The sequence below is a fragment of the Rhinoderma darwinii genome, chromosome 13 (assembly GCF_050947455.1).
Source record: "Rhinoderma darwinii isolate aRhiDar2 chromosome 13, aRhiDar2.hap1, whole genome shotgun sequence".
In the NCBI taxonomy this organism is placed as follows: Eukaryota; Metazoa; Chordata; class Amphibia; order Anura; family Rhinodermatidae; genus Rhinoderma; species Rhinoderma darwinii.
The window spans coordinates 35,044,489-35,062,807 of NC_134699.1; positions in this window are offsets into that span (position 1 = coordinate 35,044,489).

Below are 18,319 nucleotides of genomic sequence, written 5' to 3' on the forward strand. Positions count from 1 at the left end.
CCGCCTGCCGTCAAAAGACGGTGGGCGGTCGTTAAGGAGTTAAACATCTGAAATTAGAGCAGATCTGTTACAATCCTATGCTACCCTGCGTGAGGGCAGCATAAAGTAGTGATAGACATGCTGATTTTAGCCATCAGTCACTTATTCGTTACAGTAGCTTAAGAAAACATATATATATAATGTTTGCGGTGCGCGTCTGATCAAAAAACAGCGATTTTGATGCTTTCAATTTTTTTTACGGTGTTATACATAATGTTATACTGTAATAGTATGAGATTTACCGGAAGCGGGGATACCAATTTTGATGTTTTTTTTTATCTTTTACATCACTATAGAGGAAAAATGGGAAAAGGATTTTTTTTCACTACTGAAAACCTTGTAAAACTTTTTAATAGTCCCCCTAGGTGATTTGAACCAGCAATTGTTAGGTCACAGGTACAATACACTGCAATACTAATGTATTGCAGTATCTTGTCATTTACACAAGCTTCTGTTGAGCAGACCAGAGGTAGGGCTTAACAGAGGCAGGAAGATGGCAGGCCTTCATTAGGCCCCTGGGCTGCCATGACAGCCATTGCAACGATGGGCTATGGGAGCGGGCCATCCCCTCTTTCTAACGGCTTAGCTGCCGAGGTCGTAATTGACCACAGCATCTAAGTAGTTAAACGGCCAGGAATAGAGCGATCGCTGTTCCTAGCCGTTAGTCCAGTGTGTTAGCTGTAATATACAGCTGACTCCCGCAGCGTACGTATTGGGCTCAGCGCGTGAGCCCGCTCCATACTTCACCCCCCGCACCAGGACGTACAGTTACATCCAGGTATGCGAAGGGGTTAAAAAAAAACAACTTATTTTGAAGTCTATTACAGTTAATAACAGAGTGTACAATTCTGGCACGGTTGTTAATGAGGAGCACTCTGCTGGCACCGCCTATGGGGGCACTTAGATGGTGCTGTTAATGGGAGCACCTTGACTGTTATTGGGGCATGACCTGTAATTGTGGGTGGGTTTTTGAGTAGAAAAAAAAGTCCTACAGGACACTGCCGTTTCATGTCAATTCCTCCTAAAAACAATACTTCAATGGTCCCTAACCTTGCAACAAACTCTGGCTAAATCAATAGTACAAGCCATATAAGAAACTTCATAATATATCTTATAAGACAAAAATACCTCTTTCTCCACTTATCAGGCACTTTTCTCCCTCCTTCCTGCACTGATCATTAACACGAAATTCAATGCTAAAATCGGTTTTGAAAGACAGATGGATTATTAGCTCACTAAAGGATCAAGTTTCATGCTGTCCATAGAAGTCTATGGAGAGTGGAGAAGGAGGGCAGAGCAGAAGCAGAGTGACACACACACACACACACACACACACACACACACACACACAAACACCCCCCTTCTTGTAAGTGTTCTGTTTCACCCCAGTGCTGGATTCACAACTATACTGCTCATTACTGCTGTATGATGTGTCCTCCATGCTGCTGCATATGTGATAGAGATAGGAGAGCAGGATTCTCCTCTTCTCTGTGTGCTGTGCATTGAAGACATGATAGCCGTTAGGCTCCGTCCACTAGCTCAGGGAAAACCAAGAATTCAAGATAGAGCTTGTAAAGGGAAAACTGCTAAAAATTGCAGAATACAGGTCATATAATGGCCAGAATTAGTGTTATTCCTCATGTACACGCATATGACAGCTTATTCTGAAAAGTCACCTAAAAGTTTAGGTACACTTTAAAAGCAACTATAGCAATTAATTTGTGGTAAACAACTAATGTCTTCTCAGATATTTCTAGTTTTTCACTCAGACTCTAGGCATTGCATTGAATTTAACACTTGAGGAGTCACAAAGAGAGCAGAATAAAGTGGAGAAGAGAAAGCAGTGATTGCCTATTTCTCTCCTGAAACTCTTTCAATATGCCTAAACTGCTCTACTAATATGCGAGTGCAAATCACTTTATAAATTTGCATACTGAATGCTACACTAACAGGCATGGGTTTGTTTCAGTGCCTTTACTTTGTACTAAGCTTATACTGATCATCCAGTCCGATAGACCACGCAGCACATAAAATCAAAGGTCAACACACCAGAGTTACAATGACTATTGATTACCTGAAGGAATGCTTTTCACTGTGACTCCTAAACTATTTTATTTAAAATAGACTTTGTTGTGTATACAGCTCCTATGCCGACCTATGTGTCTACGTGGTTACAAACTACAAACACACCCTTTAAAGTCAGATCCTTCAGTCATACTCCCATATGTCCCTTACTTATTGCTAACATTCATTTGGAAGGTTAGCAAAAAGTAGCATACAGATGGAAATCAGTACTGCAGGATTTGCCTACTCTCCGCTCCAAGTCGTGCTCACATAAATTGTGTCCTGTTTTTTGGGCTTTGAATTAGAAAAGATAAAGAAAAATATTGCAAATAATGCAACAGTTCCCATCATTTTGTATATACAGTGGTGAAAAAAAAATTGTTATCATTTGTTTCTGCGGTCATTAATTTTTTGCTCACTTCAAATAATAAAGGAAGCAGATGGAGTGATGGATGAGGACGTTAGTTGTAATATTTTGCATTTCATCCGTCATCCCACTAGCTTCAGTGTAAACTGACAAACTGACGTTTTAACGTACACAACACCACAACAGATGACAATGAATGCCTATTTAACACAAATTGCAATGACATCTAAAGTATTTCCCCTAGAGTCTGTTTCCATGTTTCTAGTCACAGAAATAATATTAAAGTGGACCAAGAAACTGAAAGATGCTAATAAATAGAAATGACAGTCTACCACTGTACCAAAAGATGGATCATTATTGAAATACGGTCTTTATATCAGATTTACTGTTTTTACATTATTTCTCAGGTATCTGGAGCCATGCTGACTGCAGTGCATCCCACATTTGGAGGGTGCGTGGGGGAGGATCCATAGAGAGAACAAAACGACTGAGGTGGTCCAACAAATGCTCAATTGGGTTCAAGTCTGGCAAATTAGGGCCACAGTGAAGTACTTGGAAGTCTTGGTCGGGCTCTTCCAACCACTGTCGGACATTTCTAGCTGTGTGACATGTCGCATTGTCTTGCTGGAAGATTCCATCTGCCCCAGGGAAGACAAATGGCATGTATGGGTGGACGTGATCTGCAATGATGAATTCATACCCAAATCGGTTCAGAGTGCCTTCCACATGGATGAATGGGCCCAGAGAATGCCATGAAAAAAAATCCTCAGACCATAACACTGCCGCCACCAGATTATGTTCTTCCAGTAATGGTTGCGGTTGTTTGTTTTCTGATGTTGCTCGCCTGAAACTCCAATTTCCATCCGTTCAACAAAGCAGAAAATGGAACTCATCGGAGAAGGAAAACCTTTGCCAATCATCGGTGGTCCAATTCCGATACTGCCGTGCAAATTTAAGCCTTTTTTTCCAATGCACCTTTGTTAGCATAGGAGCCGCAACCATCCGTCTGCTTCAGAGGCCTATACGCAGTAGGGTTCGCTGAACTGTTGTTTTAGAAATGCAAAACAGAACACAAGCGGGTATGTATGAGGCAAAAAATAATAATTCTCTTTATTTCACAAAAATATATTTTATTTGAAGTAAACGCACCACATAGACACTTTAAAATCATTTAAAATAGCAAGAATATGCTAAACCTAATCTCTTGGGGGATGCCACCCTGATAAGCGGCCAGACAAAGAAAGCCCCCACAAGACCACCTAAAGCCCCTCAGATTATATAGTAATTGCATGAACATGAGTATAAATGCTGCGTGATAGTGTAGTATCCACAGAGGGGAGAAGGGGTCTGCATGCCCCATGCGTATCGCCACAATGTGGCTTCCTCAGGGGTGTTTTTGTAATGAGGTACTTTTCTACTTTATAAAGACAACATATCAATTGTAATTGTTGTAAGATTTGTGAATAATCAAGCACATCTCACACACACACACACACACACACACACACACGAAACAAGTGCCGAGGTGCAGGAAGCTCTGCCGACAGCCCATCCTGCAAGAAGCCTGTCAGCAAGGAGAGATGCTAAGTGTGTATGTGTGTCTAGGTGTCTCCATGTTTGTGTGTATATATGTATGCCTCTGTGTGTTTATATATGTGTGGGTATAGTTATCAGAGTATGATATCTGTGGTGTTACATAGGACTGCAGATAACATCTACTACATTACCTTTACTCAGAGTTATCACTGTGTTATCTCTGGTATTACATAGGACTGCAGGTAACATCTACTACATTACCTGCACTGTGTATATATGGGTATGTATGTTAATGTGTCTTTGAGCATGCATATATGTGCCTTTTATGTATTTGTATATGTTAATGTCAGTGTATTTATGTACCCGTATGTGTGTATCTGTATATAGAGTATGTGTATGTATGTCTATATATTTACCTTTATGTATATATTCCAGAATGTGTGTGTGTGTGTGTGTGTGTGTGTGTGTGTGTGTGTGTGTGTGTGTGTGTGTGTGTGTGTGCGCGTATATGTACTTGCCTATTTGTCTAAATATGTCCCATTATGTATGTACAGTATATATGTTCCGGTATGTGCGTGTCTATATATGTGGTTCATTTTTGGTTTGTGGAGGGCAGCAATAGAGAATCCCGCACAGGGCGCCATCCTACCTAAGGCCGGCCCTGCCTATCGCATACCTTATATACCCACTAAGCCAGCCCACGACATCACTTCCTTCATCGAAGTGCTGCTGTCGTCTAAAGTAGTATAATTGTACTGTGTATAATAAGGCCTAGATTGAATTTTCTGCTCTCCTAGACCACCATTAAAAGGACCTTTTATTGTGACCAACTTCAAAGTAGCAACCTCCGTCACATCCCATTTGTCTAAATGCAATAAATCATTTGACAATTATTGAACATGATTGATTTGGTGAATATGGTCATGGTTTACTGGCACCCATTTTAGTGCCACGCCTGGTGTCTGCTGCCAAGGTCCCATCTGAGCCTAGCCGTTACTACGTTCTGAACTGCTACAGGTACCCTGTGTTTGGACTATATAGACATTGACTTGGTACACTGTTTGGCCAGCTGCTATCCCGCTACGGTGGTACGGCCCAGTGGATCCACATACCCACAGATCAGGACACTGCTGATCTGTATAGAGAATGCAGAGCAGCTGTATCATAAAAAGTTAAAATAATTTTTAATAAAATATATTTACAAAGTTTATTAACACACACTAATACACATTTTTATTTAAGAAAAAAACAAAAACACTTTCAAACATTTACATAGCCTTTAAAATGAATTTTGCTTTCACTTGGTTGTTAGTCTGTAATTGCAAAAATCAAATTCATAATGCATACAAAGTTATCTTGGGGGCACATGAAAAAATTGTGAAACAGTACAAGCCTAAGAAAAAAAAAAAGTCAACAATGGACTTCAGGGTAAATTTCGGATGTATTGGTATAGCCTATATCAGCAGATAGTTCATTTACAGAAGGGGTTAATCATATGACAAGAATTGCCAGTGGTTGGAGGGGGGCATTAGTTCCACCTGGATTCACAATTTCCAGCAACTTTTACTACCTGAATAGGAAAAAATAGCAGTGAATAGAAAGCGGAGAATGACAGATGTTATCGAGAGAGCAGAAGAGGGATCAGACTTATCTGTGGTGCCAGATGTTAGACTATCAGCCACCCACTCCTCCACCTCCCCTATATCTCTAACTATTTCTAGTGATTTCAGTCTCGGCTCATAAAGACAGCGCAAAGAAAGGATGGAGAGGAATCCAAGAAACAGTTTCACTGCTGGTTGGAGAGGTTCATTGGTTTGAAAGTGACACTGTCACCTCTGATTTCCCCATCAGTCAGTGAAATCCTCAAAAAGGATTATCCTCTGCAAATGAGCGCTGCAGCAGGAAAGGCACCATGCGTCCTGCAGCACAGTAAGGATTCTTATCGCTAATTTGGTGTAAGGACACTTAAGTCTCTCCCCCAGCAACTCCTGTGTATTAACCAGGATTATTTCAATCTGTGACAGAAAAGATCTTCAAAGGGTTTCTTGTTGCATGCAGAGAGATGCGCTCTGTTCACAGTTCTTTTTGGAATGAGGCATAATGAATAAACCCAGAATAGGCAGAGTTTGCTCGACTTTGACTCTTGCTATATAAAATTTTATGCAAAATATATATTTTGGTCTTACAGTGACTCACAAAAGCATACAGGACAAGTCTAGAATACATTACTAACCTGATGAAAAAAATCAAGTCATTAAAGTGTACCTCTAGTGATCCCCCTCAAAAAGTAAACTCTATCTGTGTGTAAATTATAGTTTCTAATCTATAATTAAAAATTAAGTGCTCTGTTTTGGCTTGCCAAATCAAGTGGTTTGTATAACAAGTGGAGTTACTAAACCGGCATGACTTGCTGTATTCTTGTGTGTGGTATTGTGTGGGATACTGTGTGTGATATATGAATTGAGTGCTTACTAATAGAAGTTTGCAAAACTGATAATTGAACCCCTTCCCGACATATGACATACAGTTACGTCATAGCCGGGAAGGGAAAGTATGGAGCGGGCTCGGCTGTATGTTATAGCCGACACTTCAGAGTAACTAGCGGCATCACGCTTGAGCGCGATCCCGCTAGTTTAACTAGTTAAATGCCGCGGTCAATACCGACTGCAGCATTTAAATCGTGAGAAAGAGGGGGGTGACCCCTCTAACAGCTCATCGCGCCCCCCGCAATGCAATCGCGGGGGGGCGATGGTTGCTATGGCTGCCTGGGGGCCTAATGAAGACCCCGAGGTCCGCCATCTTTGTACACCCATTAAGTCCTGCCTCTGGCAGGGCTTAATAGATGCCTGCCAGAATCACGATATACTGCAATACATTAGTATTGCAGTATATCGTGCAAGTCATCTAACGATCGCTGGTTGAAGTCCCCTAGGGGGACTAATAAGAAAAGTAAAAATTTTTTTGTGTGTAAAAAAAAATAAAAAAAAAATTAAAAGTTCAAAAAACCCCCCTTTTCCCATTTTCCCCCTAGAGCATAGTAAAAAAATAAATATATATACATAATTGGTTTCACCGCATCCGTAAAATTCTGAACTATTACAATATATCATTATTTAACCCGCACGGTGAGCGCTGGAAAAAAAATAAAAAATTGTAAACGCCAGAATCTCTATTTTTTGGTCACCTAATCTCCCACAAAAAATGAAATAAAAAGTGATCAAACAGTCGCATTTACACCAAAATGATATTATTAAAAACTACAGCTTATCCCGCAAAAAATAAGCCCTCATACCACTTAATCGACGGTAAAATAAAAAAGTTATGGCTCTTGGAATTTGGCGACGCAAAATAAATTTTCTTTTTTACACTTAGGTTTTTAATTGTAAAAGCAGTAAAATATAGAAAAAACTATATATATTTGGTATCGCCGTAATCGTATTGACCCACAAAATAAAGTTAACATGTTGTTTTAATTGCATAGTGAATTTCGTAAAAACAGCGCGCAAAAAACCATGGAGGAATAGCTGGTTTTTTTTCATTTTTTACCCCACAAATTATTTTTTTCCCGTTTCCTAGTACATTATACAGCAAAATAAATGACGCTATGAAAAACTAAAACTCGTCCCGCAAAAATCAAGCCCTCATAGTAATATATCGACGGAAAAATAAAGATGCTATGGCTCCTGGAATGTGGAGAGGAAAAAACGAAAATTAAAATCTGAAAGTTGTTTAGGTTGGGAAGGGGTTAAAATCCTTTTTTCCTTCTTAGCTTCTGTCCTGCTGTGCAGATGACTAGGGGGAGGGGTTAACTGCTCTCAGGTGGTATAAATTAGCCCTCAGGCCTCTGTAGAGCTTTCTCTGTTTTGGCTTGCTAAAATCAAATGGTTTGTAAAACCGGAGTTAAAAAGAGGAGTAAGTACTCTTCTTCTTTTCTTTAACTTTAACAATGGTTCACGTTTTTTTTTGTAACTGGGATAATGGATAGCAAGATTGGAGGTGTTCTTCAGTGCACAGTTTGCCATATGTATGCACGACTGGAGCAGGAGTTCCAGGGTGAATACCTCTGTGGCAGATGTCAAGATGTTGTTCACCTGGAAGCTCACATTAGAGATCTGGAGGAGCAAAATGCAACACTGAGGGCGATAGACAATCTTGAGCGGAGCATGCTTCTCACTGAGCAAGCAGTTAGTGGGGTAGAACTGGAGGGTGAAGACATGGGTCAGCAGGATCAGGCAAGTAGCTGGGTTAATGTAGTTAGGGGCAGTAGAAAGGGGTGCAAGAAAAGGAAGGCCAATCCGGTTTCTGATATTCCAAGAAAATTGCCAAGTTGGGTGATGATGCGAAGGTGTCAGCCTTCGTGAATACTGATCTCCCTAACAGCAGGGAGAAAAGCCGAGGTAGTAGTCGGCTGGATGGTAAAGCAGGTAAGGCAAGACAATTGGTAATTGTAGGGGATTCTATAATCAGGAAGACTGATAGAATAATTTGTCGCTAAGACGGCCTCAACCGAATGGTTTGCTGTCTCCCTGGTGCCAGGGTTCGGCATGTGGTGGAATGGGTGGATAAATTACTGGGAGGGGCTGGTGATGATCCAGCTGTTGTGGTCCATGTAGGTACCAACGACAGAATAAATGGTAGGTGGAGGAGCCTTGAGAATAATTTTAAAGAACTAGGCTACAAGCTGAAGGGAAGGACCTCCAATGTTGTAGTCTCAGGAATACTGAAATGTGCTATGCGCATCACAGAAAAGACAGCGGCAGCTCAGATAGTTAAATGCATGGCTTAAGTCTTGGTGTAAAGGAGATGGCTTTGGGTTCCTAGAGCACTGGGCTGACTTTTCATTGGGGTACAAACTGTATTCTGCAGATGATTTGCACCTAAATGGAAGGGGGTCTGCTGTGCTGGGGGAGAAAATTCTAACTGTGGTGGCGGGGTATTTAAACTAGGGCTGAGGAGGGAGGCCAATGTAGAAAATAAAGGGTTAGCCAGGTTAGAGAGGGGTCAGACTATATTGGTGGGGGAAGAAACAGACTGTGGGGAGAGGACTAGTCAACAGGATAAGGAGATCCTTTCATTACAAAACAGCAATGAAAATAAAAATGCCCAAATAATGTCAAATAATCACATTTCTGAAACTGAAAGTGAAAAAATTAAAGGCAAGTTAAAGTGTATGTTCACAAATGCCAGAAGTCTAGCAAGCAAAATGGGGGAGCTGGAGGTCTTGGTACTGGAGGAAAATATAGATATAGTTGGTGTTGCTGAAACATGGCTAGACTCTTCCCCTGACTGGACTGTAAATCTACAGGGTTTTACACTGTTTCGGAAAGACAGGACAAATAGGAAAGGTGGTGGTGTATGTCTGTATGTGAGAAGGAATATGAAGGGGAGTGTGAACGAGACAATAGTGGGTGAATACTGTGAGGAGGTTGAAACCTTGTGGGTAGAATTACAAAGGGAGGTAAACACTGAAAAAATTTATTTTGGTCTAATCTATAGACCCCCCCCCCCCCCAATATAACTGAGGAGATAGAAGGTCAAATATATAAACAAATGGAGCAGGCTGCACAGGTGGGTACTGTAGTGATAATGGGAGATTTTAATTACCGGAATATTAATTGGTGTCATGGTTCGGCTTCAACTGCAAAGGGGAGAAATTTCCTCAACCTGTTGCAGGAAAATTTTATGGGCCAGTTTGTGGAAGACCCGACTAGAGGTGAAGCTCTGTTGGATCTGGTCATTCCTAATAATGCAGAGCTTGTTGGGAATGTCAATATTTATGAAAACCTCAGTAACAGTGATCACAATATAGTTATATTTTACCTATACTGTAAGGAACACACACAGGCTGAACACTTAATTTTAAGAAGGCCAATTTCCCCAGGATGAGGGCTGCAATTTAGAACATAGACTGGGAAGAACTAATGTCAAATAATGGTACAAATTATAAATGGGAGATTTTCAAATCTACTTTGGGTAATTATAGTGCAAAATGTATTCCTATAGGTAACAAACGACTAAAATTAAACCCCACATGGCTTACACCTTCTGTAAAAAGGGCAACACATGACAAAAAAGGGCATTTGAAAAATACAAATCTGAGGGTAAAGCTGTAGCCTTTATAAATTATAAAGAGCTTAATAAAATCTGTAAAAAGGTAATAAAATCAACAAAAATACAAAAAGAAAGGAAGGTGGCCAAAGATAGTAAAACAAATCCCCAAAAAATCTTCCAGTATATAAATGCAAAAAAGCCAAGGTCTGAACATGTAGGACCCCTAGTAATGGTAATGGGGAGTTGGTCACAGGGGATTAAGAGAAGGCAGAGAGTTACTAAATGGTTTCTTTAGCTCTGTATATACAACAGAAGAAATTGCAGCTGATGTAGCCGGTGCCAGTGCTGTTAATATATCAGTTGATATACTGAATTGGATGAATGTAGATATGGTCCGAGCTAAATTAAATAAAATAAATCTACACAAGGCCCCGGGACCAGATGGGTTATACCCTAGAGTTCTTAAAGAGCTTAGTTCAGTTATTTATGTCCCCCTCTTCATAATATTTAGAGATTCTCTAGTGACTGGTATAGTGCCAAGGGCCTGGCGCAGGGCAAATGTAGTGCCTATTTTCAAAAAGGGCTCTAGGTCTTCCCCGGGTAATTATAGACCAGTAAGCTTAACATCTATTGTTGGGAAAATGTTTGAGGGGCTATTGAGGGACTATATACAGGATTATGTGACAAAAAATAGTATTATAAGTGACAGCCAGCGCGGTTTTACTAAGGATAGAAGTTGTCAAACCAACATTATTTGTTTTTATGAAGCGGGGAGCAGGAGCCTAGACAGAGGGACCGCTGTGGATATAGTGTTTTTGGACTTTGCAAAGGCATTTGACACTGTCCCTCATAGACGTCTAATGGGTAAATTAAGGACTAAAGGTTTAGAAAGTATCGTTTGTAATTGGATTGAGAATTGGCTCAAGGACCGTATCCAGAGAGTTGTGGTCAATGATTCCTACTCTGAATGGTCCCCGGTTATAAGTGGTGTACCCCAGGGTTCCGTGCTGGGACCACTATTATTCAACTTATTTATTAATAATATAGAGGATAGGACTTATAGCACTATTTCTATTTTTGCAGATGACACCAAGCTATGTAGTAATGTTTAGTATATAAAAGATGTTCGTGAATTGCAAGCGGATTTAAACAAACTAAGTGTTTGGGCGTCCACTTGACAAATGAAGTTTAATGTAGAAAAATGTGAAGTTATGCATCTGGGTACCAACAACCTGCATGCATCATAGGTCCTAGGGAGAGATACACTGGGGGAGTCACTTGTTGAGAAGGATCTGGGTGTACTTGTAGATCATAAACTAAATAACAGCATGCAATGTCAATCAGCTGCTTCAAAGGCCAGCAAGATATGGTCATGTATTAAAAGAGGCATGGACTCACGGGACAGGGATGTAATATTACCACTTTACAAAGCATTAGTGATAAAAAAAAATGAAACCTATTTAGCCTTGAAAAAAGATGACTAAGGGGGGACATGATTAACTTATATTAATGGCACATACAAGAACTATGGTGAAATTCTGTTCCATGTAAAACCCCCTCAAAAAACAAGGGGGCACTCTCTCCGTCTGGAGAAAAAAGGTTCAATCTGCAGAGGCAACAAGCCTTCTTTACTATGAGAATCTGAAGGAATTTTGAGGCAGATATTTTCTGCCTTACAAAAAACACTGTGTGAACATACCCCAAGTGTGTAGTGCTTGTTTTTAGCCATTTTCTGTCCTTCTCTAAACAATTTTTGGTTGGTGTACCCTGAGAAAAAAAACAAAATTCCCAGGGGTGCCTCGAGTCAGAAAAGATTGGGAAACTCTGTACTAGGCTACAGGATCACGCCGGCCTACGCAAAGATAGCGTCGTCTGCATTTTGGAGCAGCTCAGTTCGTCGTGGGAACGGGGCCTAGGTGTGTACAATTTTTTTTTGTTTGGGTGGCACGGTCTACAAGAGGGAGGTGGGGGGCTGTATAGCACCGTCCACAAGGAGGAGGTGGGGATTATGGCACAATCCAAAGGGGGCACTATGTACAAGGGGGGCCTGGGCGTGGCAGCCAGGGCAGGGGGGCATTATACTGTGCGGATGCCACTAAGCAGACATTATACTGTGTAGGGGCACTACAGGGGGAAATATACTGTGTGGGCACAAAATATTTTGACCTTGAAGGGGTTATAATATATTATTAAATATTATTATTATACTGTATGGGGGCACTAAAGGGGCATTATACTGTGTGGGGGCACTACATAGGCCATTATACTTTTTTATGGGGCATATTTTTCAATGATGGGGTGGGACACCGAAAGCTAATTTCGCACGGGGCGCCAGCTATCCTAAGGTCGGCCCTGATAGATAGATCGATCAATCGATGCAATATCTTACCCAATCAGAGAACTGCAAGCTATTGGTGTGCCTGTAGAGGGAGCATGCTAGCCAAAGACATGTGCTTATAGCAGCCTCTGCAGGCAGTCCCATCTGTGTGAGAGGGGTACGACCATAGGAGTGCAATGATAGTGAGAATTCACTATCCAGGCAAAATTGCCAAGCTGGGTGATGATGCGAGGGTGTCAGTCTCAGAAATGGCAGCCCTAGTGGATACTGATCTCCCTAACAGCCGGGAGAACAGCCCAGCTAGTAGTCGGCGGGATGGTAATGCAGGTAAGCCAAGACAATTGATAGTCGTAGGGGATTCTATAATCAGGAAGACGGATAGAATAATTTGTCGCCAAGACCACCTCAACCGAATGGTTTGCTGTCTCCCTGGTGCCAGGGTTCGGCATGTGGTGGAACGGGTGGACAAATTGCTGGGAGGGGCTGGTGATGATCCAGCTGTCGTGGTCCATGTCGGTACCAACGACAGAATAAATGGTAGGTGGAGGAGCCTTAAGAATAATTTTAAAGAACTAGGCTACAAGCTGAAGGGAAGGACCTCCAAAGTAGTATTCTCAGGAATACTGCCTGTGCCATGCGCATCACAGGAAAGACAGTGGGAGCTCAGGGAGTTAAATGCATGGCTGAAGTCTTGGTGTAGAGGAGAAGGATTTGGGTTCCTAGAGCACTGGGCTGACTTTTCATTGGGGTACAAACTGTATTCTGCAGATGATTTGCACCTAAATGGAAGGGGGTCCGCTGTGCTGGGGGAGAGAATTCTAGCTGGGGTGGCGGAGTATTTAAACTAGGGCTGAGGAGGGAGGTCAATGTAGAAAAAAAAGGGGTAGCCAGGTTAGAGAGGGGTCAGACTATATTGGTGGGGGGAGAAACAGAATGTGGGGAGAGGACTAGACAACAAGATAAGGAGATCCTTTCGTTACAAAACATCAGTGTAAATAAAAAGGCCCGATTAATGCCCAATCACATTTCTGATAATAAAAGTGAAAAACTGACAGGCAAGTTAAAGTGTATGTTCACAAATGCCAGAAGTCTAGCAAGCAAAATGGGGGAGCTGGAGGCCTTGATACTGGAAGAAAATATAGATATAGTTGGTGTTGCTGAAACATGGCTGGACTCTTCACATGACTGGGCTGTAAATCTACAGGGTTTTACACTTTTTCGTAAAGACAGGACAAATAGGAAAGGTGGTGGTGTATGTCTGTATGTGAGAAGTGATATGAAGGCGAGTGTGAAAGAGACAATAGTGGGTGAATACTGTGAGGAGGTTGAAACCTTGTGGGTGGAACTAGAAAGGGAGGTAAACACTGAAAAAATTACTTTTGGTGTAATCTATAGACCCCCCAATATAACTGAGGAGATGGAAGTTCAGCTATATAAACAGATGGAGCGGGCTGCACAGGCGGGTACTGTAGTGATAATGGGAGATTTTAATTTCCGGGATATCAATTGGTGTCATGGTTCGGCTTCAACTGCAAAGGGGAGACATTTCCTCAACCTGTTGCAGGAAAATTTTATGGGCCAGTTTGTGGAAGACCCGACTAGAGGTGAAGCTCTGTTGGATCTGGTCATTTCTAATAATGCAGATCTTGTTGGGAATGTCAATGTTCGTGAAAACCTCGGTAACAGTGATCATAATATAGTTACATTTTACCTATACTGTAAAAAACAAACGCAGGCTGGGAGGGCAAAAACATTTAATTTTAAGAAAGCCAATTTCCCCAGGATGAGGGCGGCAATTCAGGATATAGACTGGGAAGAACTAATGTCAAATAATGGAACAAATGATAAATGGGAGATTTTCAAATCTACTTTGAGTTATTATAGTGCAAAATTTATTCCTACAGGTAACAAGTATAAACGACTCAAATTAAACCCCACATGGCTTACACCTTCTGTGAAAGGGGCAATACATGACAAAAAAAGGGCATTTAAAAAATACAAATCTGAGGGTACAGCTGTAGCCTTTGTAAAATATAAAGAGCTTAATAAAATCTGTAAAAATGTAATAAAATTAGCAAAAATACAAAATGAAAGGCAGGTGGCCAGGGATAGTAAAACAAATCCCAAAAAATTCTTCAAGCATATAAATGCAAAAAAGCCAAGGTCTGAACATGTAGGACCCCTAGATAATGGTAATGGGGAGTTGATCACAGGGGATCAAGAGAAGGCAGAGTTACTAAATGGTTTCTTTAGCTCTGTATATACAACTGAAGAAGGAGCAGCTGATGTAGCCGGTGCCAGTGCTGTTAATATATCAGTTGATATACTGAATTGGATGAATGTAGAGATGGTCCAAGCTAAATTAAATAAAATAAATGTGCACAAGGCCCCGGGACCAGATGGGTTACACCCTAGAATTCTTAAAGAGCTTAGTTCAGTTATTTCTGTCCCCCTTTTCATAATATTCAGAGAATCTCTAGTGACTGGTATAGTGCCGAGGGACTGGCACAGGGCAAATGTGGTGCCTATTTTCAAAAAGGGCTCTAGGTCTTCCCCGGGTAATTATAGACCAGTAAGCTTAACATCCATCGTGGGGAAAATGTTTGAGGGGCTATTGAGGGACTATATACAGGATTATGTGACAATAAATAGCATTATAAGTGACCGCCAGCAAGGGGCCGCTGTGGATTTAGTGTTTTTGGACTTTGCAAAGGCATTTGACACTGTCCCCCATAGACGCCTAATGGGTAAATTAAGGACTATAGGTTTAGAAAATATAGTTTGTAATTGGATTGAGAATTGGCTCAAGGACCGTATCCAGAGAGTTGTGGTCAATGATTCCTTCTCTGAATGGTCACCGGTTATAAGTGGTGTACCCCAGGGTTCAGTGCTGGGACCACTATTATTCAACTTATTTATTAATGATATAGAGGATGGGATTAATAGCACGATTTCTATTTTTGCAGATGACACCAAGCTATGTAATATAGTTCAGTCTATGGAAGATGTTCATGAATTACAGGCAGATTTAAACAAACTAAGTGTTTGGGCGTCCACTTGGCAGATGAAGTTTAATGTAGATAAATGTAAAGTTATGCATCTGGGTACCAACAACCTGCATGCATCATATGTCCTAGGGGGAGCTACACTGGCGGATTCACTTGTTGAGAAGGATCTGGGTGTACTTGTAAATCATAAACTCAATAACAGCATGCAGTGTCAATCAGCTGCTTCAAAGGCCAGCTGGATATTGTCGTGTATTAAAAGAGGCATGGACTCGCGGGACAGGGATGTAATATTACCACTTTACAAAGCATTAGTGAGGCCTCATCTAGAATATGCAGTCCAGTTCTGGGCTCCAGTTCATAGAAAGGATGCACTGGAGTTGGAAAAAATACAAAGAAGAGCAACGAAGCTAATAAGGGGCATGGAGAATTTAAGTTATGAGGAAAGATTGAAAGAATTAAACCTATTTAGCCTTGAAAAAAGACGACTAAGGGGGGACATGATTAACTTATATAAATATATTAATGGCACATACAAAAAATATGGTGAAATCCTGTTCCTTGTAAAACCCCCTCAAAAAACAAGGGGGCACTCCCTCCGTCTGGAGAAAAAAAGGTTCAAGCTGCAGAGGCGACAAGGCTTCTTTACAGTAAGAACGGTGAATTTATGGAATAGTCTACCGCAGGAGCTGGTCACAGCAGGGACAGTAGATGGCTTTAAAAAAGGGTTAGATAATTTCCTAGAACAAAAAAATATTAGCTCCTATGTGTAGAAATTTTTCCTTCCCTTTTCCCTTCCCTTGGTTGAACTTGATGGACATGTGTCTTTTTTCAGCCGTACTAACTATGTAACTATGTACCGCGATTCAAATGTGTTTTTTTGCCTTGAATCGCGGCAAAGCCGCACCACTTGTGGTGATTTTAGGAAAATCGCGGCAAAGTAGTGTGGCTTTGCCGCAATTCATGGCATAAAATGCATTTGAACCGCTATATGAATACTCAGCCTAACAGGGCGTAGAGGGGGCGAAGGAATGGAAAGAGTAAATTGAGCTAGCACTCTTACAGAGACCGTGAACGGTGACCGGGCTGCAGCTCCACTCTGTATATAACTTGGCCGACAAGGACAGCGTCAGACTTGCCCACCAGGTAACTGGGGGATCCTTCGGTAGGCCCAGGCTTCAAGCTCTCTATTGTTTTTAATTTACTTTTATTATCCAATTAAATCAGACTGGCAGGAGTTGTCACTTTTTGTGTGTTGATTTTGCAACATTACGGTTAAAAAATGGTGACAAAACCGCAACCTGTGAGCAACATTCTGAAGAAGAATTCTGCAGCACACAGCAGCAGCCACTCTCCCTATCCAATTGCTATTGTCAATGCTCACATTTCCCATCTCAAAGTTAGTAAGTGTGAGTGTGTGTGTGTGTGTGTGTGTGTGTGTACGTGTACGTGTACGTGTACATATATATATATACGTACACACACACACACACACACACACTCGCACCACAGTGGATATAAAAAGTCTACACACCCCTGTTAAAATGCCAGGCTTTTGTCATGTCAAAAAATCGGTATAAGATAAATCATTTCAGAACTTTTTCCATCTTCAATGTGACCCAATATCTGTACAATTCCAATGAAAAACAAACGGAAATCATTTAGCGAGGAAAAATAACTTAATTACAATGATGTGGTTGCATAAGCGTGAACACCCTCTTATAATTGGGGATGTGGTTGTGTTCAGAATTAGCCAATCACATTTAAACTCATGTTAAATAGTAGTCCGTACACAGCTGCAATTATTTAAAGTGATTCTGAGTAACCCCATATAAAGTTCAGCAGTTCTATTAGGATTTCCCTGACATTTTCTTTGTTGCATGTGACATCAAAAGCCATTGTCCGTAAAGAGTTTACAACACATCAAAGGGATCTGATCTTTGAAATGCATCAGTCAGGAGAAGGGTACCAAAGAATTTCCAAGGCATTAGATATACCACAGTGAAGACGGTCATCAAGAAGTGGATTACATTTGGCACAACAGTGACATTACCAAGAACTGGAAGTCCCTCATAACTTGATGAAAAGACAAGACGAAAATTGGTATGGTGAGGCTACCAAGAGGCCTACAGCAACATTAAAGGAGCTGCAGAACTTTCTGGCAGGTACTGGTTGTGTAGTGCATGTGACTACAATCTCCCTTATGCTTTGGGGCTGTTTTTCTGCAGCTGGAACTGGAGCTTTAGTCAAGGTGGAGGGAATTATGAACAGTTCCAAATATGAGTCAATATTGGCACAAAACCTTTAGACCTCTGCTAAAAAGCTGAAGAGGAATTTCACCCTTCAGCATTACAATGACCCAAAGCATACCTCCACATTAACAAAATAATGGCTTCACCAGAAGAAGATCAAATATTTGGAATGGCCCAGCCAGAGCCCAGACATGAATCCCATTGAAAATCTGTGTGGTGACCTAAAGAGGGCTGTACACAGAAGATGCCCTCGCAATCTGACAGATTTGGAGCGCTTTTGCAAGGAAGAGTGGGCAACAATTGCCAAGTCAAGATGTGCCTTGCTGATAGACTTCTAACCAAAAAAGACTGAATTCTGTGAAAGTCAAAGGGTAATTCAACAAAGTATTAGTTTAAGGGTCTTCATATTTATGCAACCACATTATTTTTGTTCTTTATTTTTCCACCCTAAAAGATTTCAGTTTGTATTTCAATTCAATTCTACAGATTATAGGTGAGATTAAAGGTGGAAAAAGTTCGGAAATGATCAATCTTGGACTGATTTTGTAATATGACAAAAACCTGGCATTTTAAAGCCTTAATGACCAGCCTATTTTAAACCTTAATGACCAAGCCATTTTTTACGTTTTTCCATCGTCGCATTCCAAGAGCTATAACTTTTATATTT